The sequence below is a fragment of the Planococcus citri genome, chromosome 5 (assembly GCF_950023065.1).
Source record: "Planococcus citri chromosome 5, ihPlaCitr1.1, whole genome shotgun sequence".
Lineage (NCBI taxonomy): Eukaryota > Metazoa > Arthropoda > Insecta > Hemiptera > Pseudococcidae > Planococcus > Planococcus citri.
In genome coordinates this window covers 70,082,885-70,098,742 of record NC_088681.1, presented here as the reverse complement: position 1 = coordinate 70,098,742, position 15,858 = coordinate 70,082,885, and the positions used below count along the sequence as shown (strand labels likewise).

The 15,858-nt window shown below is 34.3% G+C and overlaps 2 protein-coding genes across 7 annotated transcripts in view; one reads left to right on the top strand and one right to left on the bottom strand.

Annotated features, from left to right (window-relative positions):
- Positions 1-15,858, bottom strand: part of LOC135846809 (uncharacterized) — a 208,227-nt gene that overhangs the window by 25,801 nt on the left and 166,568 nt on the right. The gene's annotated exons all lie outside the window — the stretch shown is intronic.
- The window catches only part of LOC135846807 (sodium/hydrogen exchanger 9B2-like), a 131,962-nt gene continuing 127,975 nt past the window's right edge, over positions 11,872-15,858 (top strand). Inside the window, exon 1 of the mRNA XM_065366089.1 lies at positions 11,872-12,009. The gene's annotated coding sequence lies outside the window, so the exon portion shown is untranslated. The remainder of the gene's footprint in view (positions 12,010-15,858) is intronic.

The following is a 15,858-nucleotide window of genomic DNA, read 5'->3' as shown; positions in this document are numbered from 1 at the left end:
AGAAAATCAGAAAAATCGTCGGAGGTTTCAGAATTGCCCAAAAATTAGTAGTTGTTGATGTAAGAGAGTTTGGAACATTTTTTCAATCTGCTTTCATCATTCAAAAATTCTAAAAATTAATTCGATGAGCCAAAAAAACGAAAACAAATTTCGACATTATTGCTCAGTGGGTCATATTTAATAAAAAAGTTGGAAAATTACCTTTGAAACAGTATTTTTGAATTTTTAAAATTTTTTGAATTCGTCAAAAATCCAAAAAATCTTGAGACTTGAAATTTGATAATGGGGTCTTAGAACATGCTCTTTCGATTTAGGTTATCTTCGTTCAAGTTTTCAAAAGGTTCTCTTGTGAGATTATTTTTCATATTGTGGTCTAAATTATTCGAAAATGGATTCGAGACCTCTAAATTTGTAGATCGGTGGTTCAAGAGCTCAAAATTTACCTCAATTGTTTTCCCCACTGAGCATCAGCCTCTTTGCAACCCCCTTTTTGACCTCATTCGCCATTTCAGGGTCTAAATAATTTCAAAAATGGATTCAAAAGTTCCACATGAATTCTGTAAAAGTGGATACTTCGCGTCCGTGTATAAAATCAATCTTTTACAGTTCAATTTTCATTCAAAAGTCGAAATGATCAAATTTTCACTTCGCAGTCAAAATGATTTCAAAATTTGATTTTTGATGAAATCGGAGCCGGATACGCCTGATGGTTTTTTTGTGAGTAATATCAATGCAGATAAAATTTACCTACGTAGGAGTTGCTGAAGCACTGAGCTTTGACTCGCCGAAAACAGTACTTACTTCATCTAAAAGTTTAAGGATAATACAGTTTAAAGTACGTGGGAAAAACTTCCTTCAATTTGTTCATTTTTCTTCATTTTACAGCCAGATATTTTGAACATCTGTCTTTTCGCCTATCGTCGTTGATAATGATTCTAAATGAAAAAATATCACTATTTTCACACTAGCCCAGGATCAGTTTTTTTTTTACCAGGTCCTGACAAAAAATCATGCTCGTTGAAAAAAAAAAAATGAAAATAATTAGACTCGATCACCCAATCAAAATTCAGTTTTTGAATACGTTCAATAAGAATCGAAACATGAGAATAAAAGTAAATTTATTTGTATACACAGGGTCCAGTAGATGTTGCCTAGTTACACACCAGAACATCTCATTACTTGCCCAACTCGTCACCCAGCACGTTATCCTACTTATAGAATTAAAAATGTGGAAATTTCCGCTTTCGTCGTAAAAAGATGAGTTAATATTTACCACGAATTATTCGTTTTAAACTAAACAAAGCACGATCCATTAAACGTTCGTGTAGCGCGAGAAATGGTTTCCAGAATCGTTTAAAATGGTGGCGAGTACTGTCACACTTTTTAGCTTTTAGTTTGAAGCTTACACGAGCTTCACGTCCTGTGCTTTTAAAGACTCCCGTGCAGTTGGACATCGGATTTTACTTAATTAGTTCTACGCCGTGCTCCGCGGTTTTTTTTCCGTTGTTCTTAGATGCCTAAAAACGTTCGCGAATCGTCCAACTTCAATGTTCACGAATACAATGAAAAAATCGAATCAATTATACAGTAAAACACAGTCTTTTCATTGATCGAATAAAAGAAACCACAATTGAATAGTACATATAAGGACGTATTTTATATCCTATTATGGCGTTTTGTCATCGTGTTTTAGGAATTTTTCCCTCCTTGTTTTTAAAAGTACCTATCCAGTACCAATACAAACTAGAATATAATTTATAGGTAATACGTATTACATAAGATTTGCATCCTTTCGTATAATATGTATATATTTGCAGCTGTACAATTTGGATGCCAAAATCTCAGTTGATATTATCTTTTTATTACTTTGTTATATAGTACGTTGGGTAATTCAATCTTGGTTATTCAGGCTTCGTTTCTGTACAAAACCCGAAGCTAATTATTAATTTTGAACGTATTACGTAGGTACTATCGAATCAGATAGGTACTTTAAAGGTAGGTATTTGATAAAGGCACAATGCTCGGACAGGTTATTTCAACCGTGAACGTTTGTCCTATTGCTGGGTATCTTATTGGTTTTACAAAGTCTATAGCGTTGTAATTAGATCAAATTTCATAGTTTAGTCACACGTGCTTTTCAAAAATCTAAATCGACTATTTTCCAAAAAACGAGTACTTAGATATCGTGGATAGGACTAAAAGGCGAGCCTTTGTCTAGATTCAAGGTAGGTAAGTAGTAATTAGATATTATGTAAATTAAATTAAGGTGGATCGCAAAAACAGAGTGAGAAGATTTCGACCAAATTCAGCCAATACCTTCATTTTTCAGTTGAAAGCTACTCACAAGGAAACCTCTTGAGGTGTCCGCCTCCGATTTGAACGGGACCGCTATTTTTGGAAAGAGTATGTTCTAAAACCCCCAAATCCAAATTTTCAGCTGCCCAAGTTCATTTTTCGATTTTTGGCGAATTTTTGAAAATCCAAAATTGACTATTTTGGTGATTTATGCTTTTTTAAAAAAAAGTACGTACTTGATCAGTAAAACTGTTCAAAATAAGTCCTAAAACTGATATTAACCCCCCAAATCCAAATTTCGCCATTTCCAGCCATTCTGGAGCCTCCAGCGCTATTTTTCAATTTCCCCAGAATTTTGAATTTGCTCCAGAAGGCGTGAATATGAAGTTGGGCAGCTAAGAATCGAGTTGTGTATTATACTCGATCTGTTTAACGAGTTTATTCACATTTGAGTCGATTTTGGGAGGGACACCTCAAGAGTGGTTTTTTGACCAGCTTTTTTCATAATAAGAAATCTAAAAAAAATCAAAATTTTACCGTTTGCGAGGAAATTTTCGATATTTGCGCAAATCGCTGTATTTCGAACACAACAAACTCCCTGAGGCCGAGTTCCGCCATATCCAGCTATTCTGGAGCCCCCAGTTCGATTTTTCCATTTCTCCAGAATTTTGAATTCGCTCCAGAAGGCGTGAATATGAAGTTGGGCAGCTAAAAACCGAGTTGTGTGTTATACTCCACCTGTTTAACGAATTTATCCACATTTGAGCCGATTCTGTAGCGGACACCTCAAGAGTGGTTTTTCACCACCTTTTTTTCAAAATATTTCGTGCTAAAGTGATTTTTTTTTAATTTTCAAAAGTTAAATTTTTCAAAATCATGACCTAACTTCTTGAAAAAAAGAGGGAGGAATTGTTGATATGTAGATATCTCATTATTATTCCAAAAATATTGAAAAAAAAAGGGCGAAATGTTGATATTTTAAGTATTTTATTCCCAAAATAACTGTAAAGATATCATTTTTTTGCAAAAAATTCCAAAGTTTCATTTTTTGAAAAATTGTCCGAAAATTTCGTTTTTTCCCCAGAAATTCCCCCAAAAATGCTCATTTTTTCCCCTAAAATTGAAGAAAAAAATTTACTTTTTTGCCAATAATTGACAAAACAAACGTGCTTTTTGTAAAAAATTGCCAGCAAGTTAAACTTTTAGCGAAAAGTTTTCAATAAGCTTCATATTTTCGCTGAAAATTGCTAAAAAGTCTCGTTTTTAGTCAAAATGGCGAAAAAGTCTGATTTTTTGCCGAAAATTCTAAAAAGCTATTTCAAATTGCACCAAAAACTTTGCTTATTTACTCAAATTTCCAGCAAGTCCCATGTTTTTCTAAAATTGTCACAAAGTTCCGTTTTTCAAGAAAAATTGTGAAAAAAACTTATTCTTCGACACAATTTTTGAAAAAGTCTCCTTTTTCTTGCCATTGTTTGTTTAAAAGTACGAGTAAATGATTTTTGTTAAAAATTTAAAATGTTTTGATTTTTGACTCTGAAATAGCCGAAAATAATCTCTTTTTAATTAAAATTTTCCAGTAATTCCTTAATTTCTACCACCTTAAAGTTGTCAAAAGGTTTCATTTTTCCCAAAAAATCAGCCAGAAATCTCCTTCAGTTGCCATAAAATTGTCAAAATCTTGCATTTTTTTCATGAGCTGCTAGAAATTCTCACTTTTTTCTTGAAAAGTTTTGTTTTCTGCTAAATTGTCAATCTTGATTTTTACGAAGAACTAACAAAAGCTTTCACGTTTTCACCAAATATTGCTAAAAGCCATGCCTTTTGTTGAAGTACATACCATTTTTCCCCCCCAAAATTTAACCGAATTTTGCTGTATATCCAGAAATTGACAAAAAGTCCTGCCTTTCATTAAAACTGTCATTCTCGCTTTGTCAAAAATTGTCAAAAATTCTCTTTTTTTTTTTTTTTTTTTTTGCTTAAAACAATCACATACCTACCTAGTAGTATCACTTTGCTACTCTAAATTTTGGCAAAAATTGAAACCAAGTGTCACTTTTTTGTCAATAATTTTCAAAAAGTTCTGCTTTTTGCGAAAACAGTCCAACTCTCGACCGAGTAGGGAAGAAAATGTCTACATTGAAATGTTTTGTTCGCGTTTTGTAACTTTTATGGTTATTTTGTTGAGATTTTCTGGTTACTAAAGTCACTTTTTTGGGAGGAAAAGTTAGTAGTAGCCCTATGAATGTCGCCACTGAATTTGGTCAAAATCCCTCCGTATTTTTTTGGTCACGATCCGTCCTACTGGTTTTCGACCAATCAATACTTGTTATCGAACCCCATTCAACAGGTTTTCAATGGTTTTTTCAAGATGAAAACTGATTTTCAACTCGTCAGTCCGTTTTCGAATCTGATCCAACAGGTTTTCAGCGGCTAATTTCGTGGTGAAAACCTGTTTCCAACCCATCAGAATTTAATCAAACTGCTCTAAACCGGTTTCCAACGGTTAATTCGAGCGCTAAACCGGTTTTCAACCCATTAATGTGTTATCAAACCCTGTTCAACGGGTTTTCTGCGGTTAATTCAAACTCTGAACCGGTTGTTTAAGTTCGACTATTTTTTCATCTTTTATTTCGTACTATTTTTATGAAACAAAGTGAAACAAACGTTTAAAAAAATAGATGCTAAGGTGTAGTTTTTGCAACGATGTTAAAATCATCGGTATTATTTCCTATGCCACGAAGTACTTATCAGGTAACACTTTGTCGTTACATTCGCCTTAATTCGATGTAACCCTAGGAAACTGGAAGAACAGGAGATGAAAGAAGTTATCTTGCAGCGAGAGAGAGAGAGAGAGAGTAAGTATTTACGACGAATTCTCTCCTCGTACTCGTATTTCGCGATATTTATTTTAACGTGGCATCGGTGTTATAAAGGGTGGTCATAAATCACATTAACAACATACTTCTTGGAAATTGTTTACTAGTAAAATTTCATTGTAAAAACGTCTTAGGTAACACGATATTACAACCGATGGAAGGGATATACACAAGTACCTAGCTATTTATTAACATCGCCGCGCATATATATGGGACAATCATAAATCCTATATAACGCCATTGATCTAGGCTGTTGACTTAGTTGGCGTATTTTTCTTATATGTACATATATAGGTACCCTGCATTAGGTGAAATGTCGATGACGCCCACGAGCATGTAAATACCTCCAGATACCTAGTACGTGGTAGTAAGAATTTAGCGTCGTTTTTTTATTAATACTATTTTCTCGGATGTAACCAAAGGGGTACGTAAGGGTAAAGGTATCTCTTTGTATACGACGCGGCATGGCAGTCGACTGTGTAATATTTTTATGCAACACGCGCGCCTGAGGAGGAGGCGAGAGCGTAAGTTAGCTCATATCGTGTAATCGTGTTTGTTAGCATTTTAATGAGCTACAAGTTTCAAAAAATACGTGACAAATAATTTTACCATCGACTCACGTGTTGGTAAAACTGGAAATTTCATCGTTGCATTGGCCAATACTACTCGTATAACGAAGGGGACGAGAAAAATATTTCAATCGGATAGGTATGATTTGTCGTATTCGATGTTTCTGATGAAAAATATCAGAACGTTATAAGGGTTGGAAAAATTATATTAAAATTGTATACCTATCCAATATCCATCGACGACGATTTCGAAAAAAAAATCGTAAAAATTGTATTGGGAAAAAACAAAACGAAAGTTATAACGATGGAAAGTTTGTCATCGTTTCGTGTTAGCGTGTATATTATACTTTTCGTTGATTTGTCGCCTCACCCAAAAGCTCGTGCCGAACGCTTGTAAAATTGTACGCATGGTGGGTAGGGTACCTAGTTACTACTCTCGATTTCGTAGAATTTTTTTCACCATTGGTCGTTAATTTATTTACACGATGGTTTTTTCAGCGGAAAAATATGACTAATTTTTGTACTCGTACCAGGTTCTGTGTTGACTGTTTTGTATCTGTGGGACGGTTTTGTACGTTTCGTGAAATCGCTCCCCTCTCATCTATCTACTCCCAGCTCTTCAATTTGCAACATTTTATCAAGCTGTTTTACTTAATTTACTGTTTTACTTAATTCGTTATTTATGTTGACACTTTTTAGTCCTTTTTTTTTTTTTTTCAAACACAGTTTGCTTTTTTGTTTCATCTTGTTGAAAGTAATTTGAAAAAGAGGGAACTGTTTCGTGGAGTTGGAGAATTTTATACGTGGGAGGGTCAGGTGCGGCAAGAAGGTGTTTTTTTAATCTAGATTACGAGAGAAGCTTTCTCGAATTTAAGTATATTTTTTGGTCGCGAGTTTTAATTGTTTTAATGCAACGAGATTATATCGATTGAATAAACCAGTATCAGAGAAAGGGTTTCGAGTTGAAATTCAAATGAATGGAAAAAAGGGGGAAACCAGGAAATACTGCTGTGGTTATTTTGGTATTGCCTAAGAGGTCTCTAAAGTCGCGAAAAAGTCCAAATCTGTATCAGAAATCGCTAAAAACTTGCTGATAATGGCGCGAAAAAGTGCAAAATTTCGTTCAAAACCATTCAAAATATATAGTTGGGGGGGGGGGTAAAAAAAATTGCGAAAAAAGTTCGCTTCGACACCCCTCTGAAAAAATTTTGAATGTCCAAAGATATTGAAAAAAACGAATAGGTAATTTGACGTATAAAATATGGACATACCCCCCTCTTCTCCCAGAAGTCGTAAAGTGTTTGAAAAATGTCCTGCCGAAAGTTCTGGTTTTTCATTTTAAACACAGAGGACAATAATTTTGTGAAAGAATGAATCGAGACTGCATCTTTTATTCGAATTCTCCCTCCGCCTTGGAGATGCAAACGATTTATTTCTTGCGAAATTTCAACATTTTGGTACTCCCACTCGTTCAAATCGAATGGAAAAATTAAGCTGAGTTATTTGTACCGTGCAAAGTTGACGGACCGTTGAATCGTTGATCGTTCAACTTTACAGGTTTGCTGAAATTTGCATGCAGCTGACAAGTCTTTCGAGTTAATAGGTTACACGATGAAACGAAATTTATTTCTTAATGACTGCATCGCCGCAAAGGTGATTTATATTTGGTGGAAAGTCGATACCAATTATTACTTTCATCAGGCCGCAGCCTATGTAGCGGAAAAATTTTATTTCGGTGAAATAATTTCGACAGCGTAACGTGTAATGGTTTTCATCAATCATAAGCGTTGAAATGGCCGTAGATTCCCCCCCCCCTACGTATACCTACACGAATGTAGAAAGGTTCAATTGCCAATAAATCGTCATTATTTTATTGACTATGCGTATTTCGAGTCGATTTTCACTATTGTTATTCGAGGATTAGATTTTTATACTTTTTCTTTTTCGAGCAGGAATGGAATGTCCGCCTTCATAGTACATACAATGAAATGACACCTACAAAAACCTACGTGGTGCTAGGTGGGAACTTTCATTGAAATGATTTGATGGTTGTAATGAGTTGAAAAATGTGATAAAAGGTGACAACCCTTGTCTGCGTTTGATTTTCTTAATCCGAACAATTGGAATTTTATACGAAGCAGTATTTATTATTCGACATACCTACCTAGAGCCGATCTGAAGTCTGAAAATTTTCAACTGTCCAAATCCACTTTCTTATTTTAAGTGGAATTTTGAAAATATTTCAAGAAAGTAGAACCCCGAAAGTGGTCTTTGATTTTGACGGGAACAGCATCTAAATCGACGCAGAATCTCGAATACTTTCATTTGGGCCTGTATCTCCCCTTCAGAGTCACCTCTGCATCCATAATTTTTGACAAGGGAACCTCTTGAGATGTCGTCCGCCTCCGATTTGAACGAGACCGCGATTTTTGGAAAGAGCATGTTCTAAAACCCCCAAATCCAAATTTTCAGCTGCCCGAGTTCATTTTTCGATTTTTGGTGAATTTTTGAATATCCAAAATTAAGTATTTTGGTGATTTATGCTTTTTTAAAAAAAAGTACGTACTTGATCAGTAAAACTGTTCAAAATAAGTCCTAAAACTGATATTAAACCCCCAAATCCAAATTTCGCCATTTCCAGCCATTCTGGAGCCTCCAGCGCTATTTTTCAATTTCCCCAGAATTTTGAATTTGCTCCAGAAGGCGTGAATATGAAGTTGGGCAGCTAATAACAATCGAGTTGTGTGTTATACTCGACCTGTTTAACGAATTTATCCACATTAGAGTCGATTCTGGAGCGGACACCTCAAGAGTGGTTTTTTAACCAGCTTTTTTCATAATAAGAAATCCAAAACAATCAAAATTTTACCGTTTGCGAGGAAATTTTCGAAATTTGCGCAAATCGCTGTATTTCGAACACAACAAACTCCCTTGAGGCCGAGTTCCGCCATATCCAGCCATTCTGGAGCCTCCAGCGCTATTTTTCAATTTCTCCAGAATTATCAATTTGCTCCAGAAGGCGTGAATATGAAGTTGGGCAGCTAAAAATCGAGTTGTGTGTTACACTCGACCTGTTTAACGAATTTATCCACATCTGAGCCGATTCTGGAGCGGACACCTCAAGAGTGGTTTTTTGACCAGCTTTTTTCATAATGAGTTGGAAAGTAACTTACGTGAGTACGAGCTCTGCCTTCATTTTGAGTACAAAAGGTGACCAAAAAGTAACCAAAAAAATTAAATGAAGTTAACAAAATATTTCAATATGAAAAAAAAAAACACAAAAAAAGCCAGAACATTTTGATTAAAAATGCAAAAAAAATTACGAAATAAAAAACATTCCAATAAAACTTGATGATGAAACTCGATTATGACTTTTGACAACTTTAGTGAATAGGCAGCGCTTTTTAGACAATTTTCGGCAAATAAGTTGGACTTTTTAGCAATTTTTAGGCAAAAAGGAAAGATCTTGAAGAAATTCGTAAAAAGAGATAATTTCCGTCAATTTTTGGCAAAAAACAAGATTTTTTAGAAATCACTGGCAAAAAGTGATGCTTTTTCGCAACTTTCTGGTGAATAAGTGACTCTTTATTCTGAAAAAAAAATTGAGGTTGAAAATTTTTTGCGAACAAACGACAATTTTTAGCAATCTTTTTGCAAGAAACAACACTTTTTTTTAGCAATTTTGAAAAAAATGCAAGGCTTTTTTTTCTATTTTTATAGCAAATTGGTTTTTCATACAGAAATTTCAGAAAAAAAGTCTTAAAATCTTAGTTTACAATCAACATGTTTTTGTTTTTCATCCTACAATCCCTCTAACTCCCTCGCGTAGAGTTTGTCAATGAAGCAACAAACAAATCAACATAGGTAGATCAACTTTATTAGGTATCTGGAACGATAACAATTGTTTAGTACCTTGGAGGTTATACCTACTTGTGGACTTTGAAAGCGGAAAATGTTTACAAAACTTTCGATTTTATTCTTCCTTTAGCTGTTATTATCGAAGTATGCAAATAAAAATAGTGCGAAATTGACATCTCGAAGTTGAGATCATTTATACGAAAAAATATTCTTATACAGAATTCTTCTTTTTTTTTTACGATTGTTTTGACAGTTGAGTTTTTTCTTTTAAACTTAGAAATGACATTTATCGATTTAAACTATGGTTTCATTTTCAAAAACATGCCATAAATATTTCTTCTATTCGATAGACACGAGATGAAGGCTGGCCTCAGTGGTATCTTTAGGTTCATTACTCAGTAAATGATTTTCAATTTTTATTGTTTTCATAGCAGCTGAATTTAGACAATTTATAAAGTAATTCAGAATAGAGAAGTCTCAGCAAATGCACGAAAATTGGAGAATTTTGCGATTTACACCCCCTCTTCCGCACCCCCAAAAATATTTCTTAGCTCTTTTCGAATTTCACTCGAATATTTCATAATTTTTTAAGATCCAGAATTCTTCAATTTTGGTGAACTCATTTCACTTTCAACAACAAAAAAAAACAAGATTCATCAACAATCCAAACTAAGGGAGTATATATACTTATTTTAAAATGCAGGAATCTTTTTTTATCTGACAAATAAAACTTGAAAGAGGAATCTAAAAATACATCTCTTAAAAAATTTCAATTGATCAAAATTTGACTAATTCTTCAAAATTCAAATTTCCCTTATCAAGCATGAAAAAAATCAGAATTTAAGGAAAAAGTACAAAAGTGAAAAATTTCAGCTGGGGCTTCCAGAGGGCTTATAAATTTTCGCTTTTGATCTCATTAGGATTTTTTAAATGGAAAATATACTAAAATATAAATTAGAAAAATTAGAAAAAAATTCAAAAAATGAAATTTAGAGCCTTTTATTTTGTGTATTGAAATATTTTTCATCCGATTCAAAAAAATTTTCAGCCAATTAGAATATCTCTTTTGTAAATGAGCCGTCCTTCCAAAAAATAAACATTAGTCGAATTCACGTTCAAAAACAATGACCTTTATTGACCTTTGATCGACAACTAGCTCCATACCTTACTTTCCCACCACCTGAAATTTTCTACAAAGTGCGTCATTCCGCAAATAATTCTCCTTAACAAGAAAAATTCCCAACGATTATTTCCATAGGTACTTCTCAATTGACCACTCTTCCAAACCGATTCACGAGTTATTTTCAATCCAAGAGTACGTACTTGATACAGAATTGAAACGCAAAATCGATAATAATTCATCGGTCACGAGCAAGGACCCAATAAGCTTGTAAATTATTCCTAAGAGCGTCATAAGCTCCGCTCAATTGAATGGGTTACATTAACATTACGTCGACTCTACAGTAATTTTCATTTCCTAAAATTCAAAAACACCTTGAAATTGGAATACTTAATTTTGCTCGTTTGCTAGTTCAACTTTTCAAGTAAAAAACTACCCTTATTTATTATTTCTCGTGTAACTGGCCAATCCTCGAATGCCTTCTGATACTCGGAACTCGACTTTCGCATTATTTTGCAACCAGCTACACGTACGCAGGTACGCGAAAAAATTAAACAAACGTACTAGAAAATTCGCTGTAAATTTATTCGCCCAAAATTCAAGCACACATACTACGAGTATATTCGCATTGCTTAAATAATCTCAAACTACCTAGTACCTACTCGCCGCAATTTAAATTCGTAAACTCTCTCGAGACCAGATTCGCCGAGTTGTAACCATAAATAACAATTATTGCCATATTTTCTCAAAGAAAATTTGCACAACAACGAGTAAAATGGGTGGACAAGACAATAGACACGAATAAAGTGCATCTAGCCTATTTTTAACGTCGTTAGGAAAGAAATTCGTCTCACCAAAGGTTCCTTTTACGACCACATTATATTGAGACGTGCATAACGCAAAGGCTGGTGAGATGAAAATAAACAGCTCGTCTACGTCTAGCCACGTACATAATATCGTACTAATTAGGTTGTTAACCGTTCGATGACGTGTAATCAAAATCACGTAGGTATCAATCAACACATTCGCAAGTTTTTCACATGATAATACGATAAACTACCGAGGACTAGAGGAGAAAAGAGGTTAACAGGTTATACTCAAAACATCATTTATCGTGCATGTGTAGTTGTGTACCCCAAAATCTACACGAACCAGTTCAGTTTGGAATTTTTGTGTATGTTCAATACGTGTAAGTGATTTGAAAGTTCGTGTGGGTGTTCGATTTTTTTACGCGAGTTCTCATCTTCATTTTCGTCTTCGAAACATACATACGTATACAGGAATTCGAGTACGTTTGCATTTTTTTAAAAAAAAATTACGGAATAACTCTACATAAAAAATATGAACCATTTTTCATATCCCTTCCATACAAATATCGAGCAACGTTTAAGAAAAAGGTGTATAGGTACGAATACCAGCAGCAAAAATATTTGCTTTGGGAAAAAATTGTACATACATAACCCAAGAGTCGTATTTTACCATTTCCTCATTCATTCCGCTGACATTTTTTTTCACTTTGCTACTAGGTGTTTTTTTATTATACTGATGCGTCCGTATCGTCTTATTAAACATAAGATTATGTGTATACTTTTCGATTGACTCGACGCAGTCGATCGCCTTTTTAATTGAAGTGTCTCTTCCTACGTACTCGCGGATATCGTAGACTTGGGGTAAAGTTTACCCAACATTTGTCCCTCTCTTAGGCAATCGCAACTTTCATACACAAGTATAAAAACTACTTCAACTTTCACCTCGATGTCAACATTCTTAATTTTTCATTTTACTCGCCTCGTTAACCATTAAAAGCGTTTTGACTAATAAGAAAATCCACACAGTTAGACTCCCCGGAGAAACGTTTGTATAATTTTAGTCGAGAGCAGTTTTAACCAACCAGATGAGCCCGTCAAGTACACGTTTGCGACTGTTTTATCTAGCATACTCGTATTATAAGATTTCTTCTTGCCGATTGCGTGCCCCAAATTCTTGGGAAATTCTTAGCTACCTAATGTTTTCATCTCATTTTTTGACAATTTTTTCGTAACAATTTAAGCGAAAAAACGTGTTTTTTTTGGGCATCGTTGTTGAAAGACAAGATCATGTTTGGTAGAAAACGTGACTTTTTTGGCCAATTATCAGAAAAATTAAGACTGTCTTACAATGTTGACAACAAAAGTGTCTTCCTGACAAATGTGGAAAAAAATGACATTTTTCAGCAGTAATGAAAAAAATCAGGACTTCATAGTCCGGCATATGACAATAGGAGTAATTTCACTCCCCCGCCGATCTTCCGGGACAGCTTTTTTCTTAAAAGGGACATCCTAAGGAACATTTTAAAGCAAACTTGCCCAAAAAAAAGTTGGCCTTACTTACAAAATGGCGGCCATTTTGATTGACAGGTCAGCCGAAATCACAAATTTTGCGTTTCAACATAGGACTTGCACGAAATTTTTCAAACTTTACAAACGTTGATCGAAAGATCATGCTAAAATTTATTACCTGTCAAAATTTAAAGCGCTAAAGTGCGTTTTTCGATTTTTGGTGAATTTTTGAAAATCGAATTCAGGCCAAAAATGAGGGTAAAAATCAAAATTTTACCAAATTGACCAAGAAAGCTGAAATTTGGGATATACCCTATTTTCGACATGCCGAATAGATTGGAAATGGTTTCAACCCGTTTTGAGCAGTTCTGAAGCCTCCAGCAGATTTTTGAAACTCGAAATTCCCACAAAATTCAATCAAATTGGAGTTGTAAAGCTGAAATTAATCTAAAAACTAATTTCAATACGCTACGAAGTTCTGCAGGTGAAGTTCAAGTCGTTTTGAAGCCTCCAGCGACTTTTTGAAAGGTTGTATGGCGTTTTTTTGGAAAATTGAAATTTCCTTAAAGTAGCTGGAAGCTTCAAAACCATTTGAAACCACCATGTAGTCTGCGAAGTAAATTTCAGCTTGCCAACTCCATTTGATAGATTAATCTTGAGGAAATTTCAAGTTTCAAAAATCTACTGGAGGCTCCAGTAATTTTCAAAAAATTTGCTGGAGGCTCTTGAACCCACCTGAAGTCGTCTTCAGAGGGTGTTAAAATTGGAGTGTAGAGTAAATTTCAGCTTTCCATCTCCATTTGATGAAATTTTGTGAAAATTTAAAGTATCAAAAATCTGCTGGAGGCTCCAGTAATTTTCAAAAAAGTCGCTGGAGGCTCTTGAACCCACCTGAAGTCGTCTTCAGAGGGTGTTAAAATTGGAGTGTAGAGTAAATTTCAATTTTCCATCTCCATTTGATGAAATTTTGTGAAAATTTAAAGTTTCAAAAATCTGTTGGAGGCTTTAGGAATTTTCAAAAAGTCGCTGGAGGCTCCAAAACGACTTGAACTTCACCTGCAGTACTTCGTAGCGTATTGAAATTAGTTTTTAGAATAAATTTCAGCTTTACAACTCCAATTTAATAGAATTTTGTGGGAATTTCGAGTTTCAAAAATCTGCTGGAGGCTCCAGAAATGCTTAAGACGAGTTGAAACCGTTTCCAATCGATTTGGCACGTCGAAAATAGGGTATACTCCAACTTTCAGTTTTCTTGGTCAATTTGGTAAAATTTTGATTTTTTCCCTCATTTTTGGCCTAAATTGGATTTTCAAAAATTCACCAAAAATCGAAAAACGCACTTAAGCACTTGAAATTTTGACAGGTGATAATTTTTGCATGAAAATCTGCGATTTCGGCTGACCTGTCAATCAAAATGGCCGCCATTCTGTAAGTAAGGCCAACTTTTTTTGGGCAAGTTTGCTTTAAAATGTTCCTTAGGACGTCCCCTTTTAAGAAAAAAGTTGTCCCGGATGATCGGCGGGGGCGGGGGGGGGTGCAATTACTCTTATTGTCATATGCCGGACTATTATTGTTAGGTAATGATGGAACAAAAGTACCTATTAGACAATGAAGGGACGTCCACTTCTAGCAAGACTTCCACGCAATTCAGTTTTTGTAACGTTTGAAATTTAAAAAAAAATAATGGGCTGAAGGGCAATGACCCTGGATTTTTTCAATTTTTTCACCATAATGATGACTTTATGTGGAAAAAAGTCACGTTTTTCGAAAAGGGAGGGGGAAGAGTGCTCTCTACCTTTGATAATGCCTATTTTGAAAATACAATATTTTAAGCGAACACAGAGAGTTCTGGGTGTACAATTGTTTAGAATTTTCAATCACTTGACCTCAATTTCAAATTCAAATTTCCAAACCTAAACTGAAAAAAAGTACAAATTTTAATTTTTATCGAAATCTACATTCAACTATAACCTATTTGAAATTTGTTTCAATTTACTCCATAAAAACCCTGTAACCAAAATTTTGGGCGCAGCAGTTGATTTTTGGGTAAATTTTCGAAAATTCAGAAAACCGCTATACTTACCTAATTGTAAATTTTTAACTTCTTCGTGAAATTTTCTTCCGAACTAAACAGTGGAAATGATCACTTTATTTCAACCCTCCCAATAGAAAACCAATTCCTCATGGGCCCTTATTCTGGAGTCTCCAGAAAGTTTTAAATTTTCTGCAGAAATTTCATAAATCATTTTTTCATTTTGATACTCTCTCGAAATAAGAAAAGACAAAAACAATCATGCAATGCACAAAATTAAAGTGGTTTTTTAAAACTTCCATTCTAACTAACGAAAAAATTATCAAACAAAAATTCTGAATGATCCAAAAATACCTATTGGAAAAAATTACAACAGAATCCGAGAGAGCGATATGAATAATTGAATAAGCAACGTGATAGAATTCTTTCGTTTATTTATTCGCTACATTTACCTACCTTTTTCATTTTATAATCGGTTCAACTCAATCCAGCAAGTGAAACTTTTCAAGCGACACACGCGTGAAAATTGTAGGTATACTTTTATTTATAAATGCCATTGATAGCGACTTTATTAAACAATCATGCACTCTTTAAAGGATTCCTATTGTGTAAAGTTTTCATTGAAAAAAAATCCTTATATTCGTAAAAACTTGAAAAATAAACCACCTCCACGTTGACTACTCCTCGACGATTAAAATGTTACATTTGTCATTTTTTTTTCAACTTGAAACGTGACCAGTCAAGGTTTCTGCCGAATGTGAAAAATAAAATTTCGTTAATTTTCAAC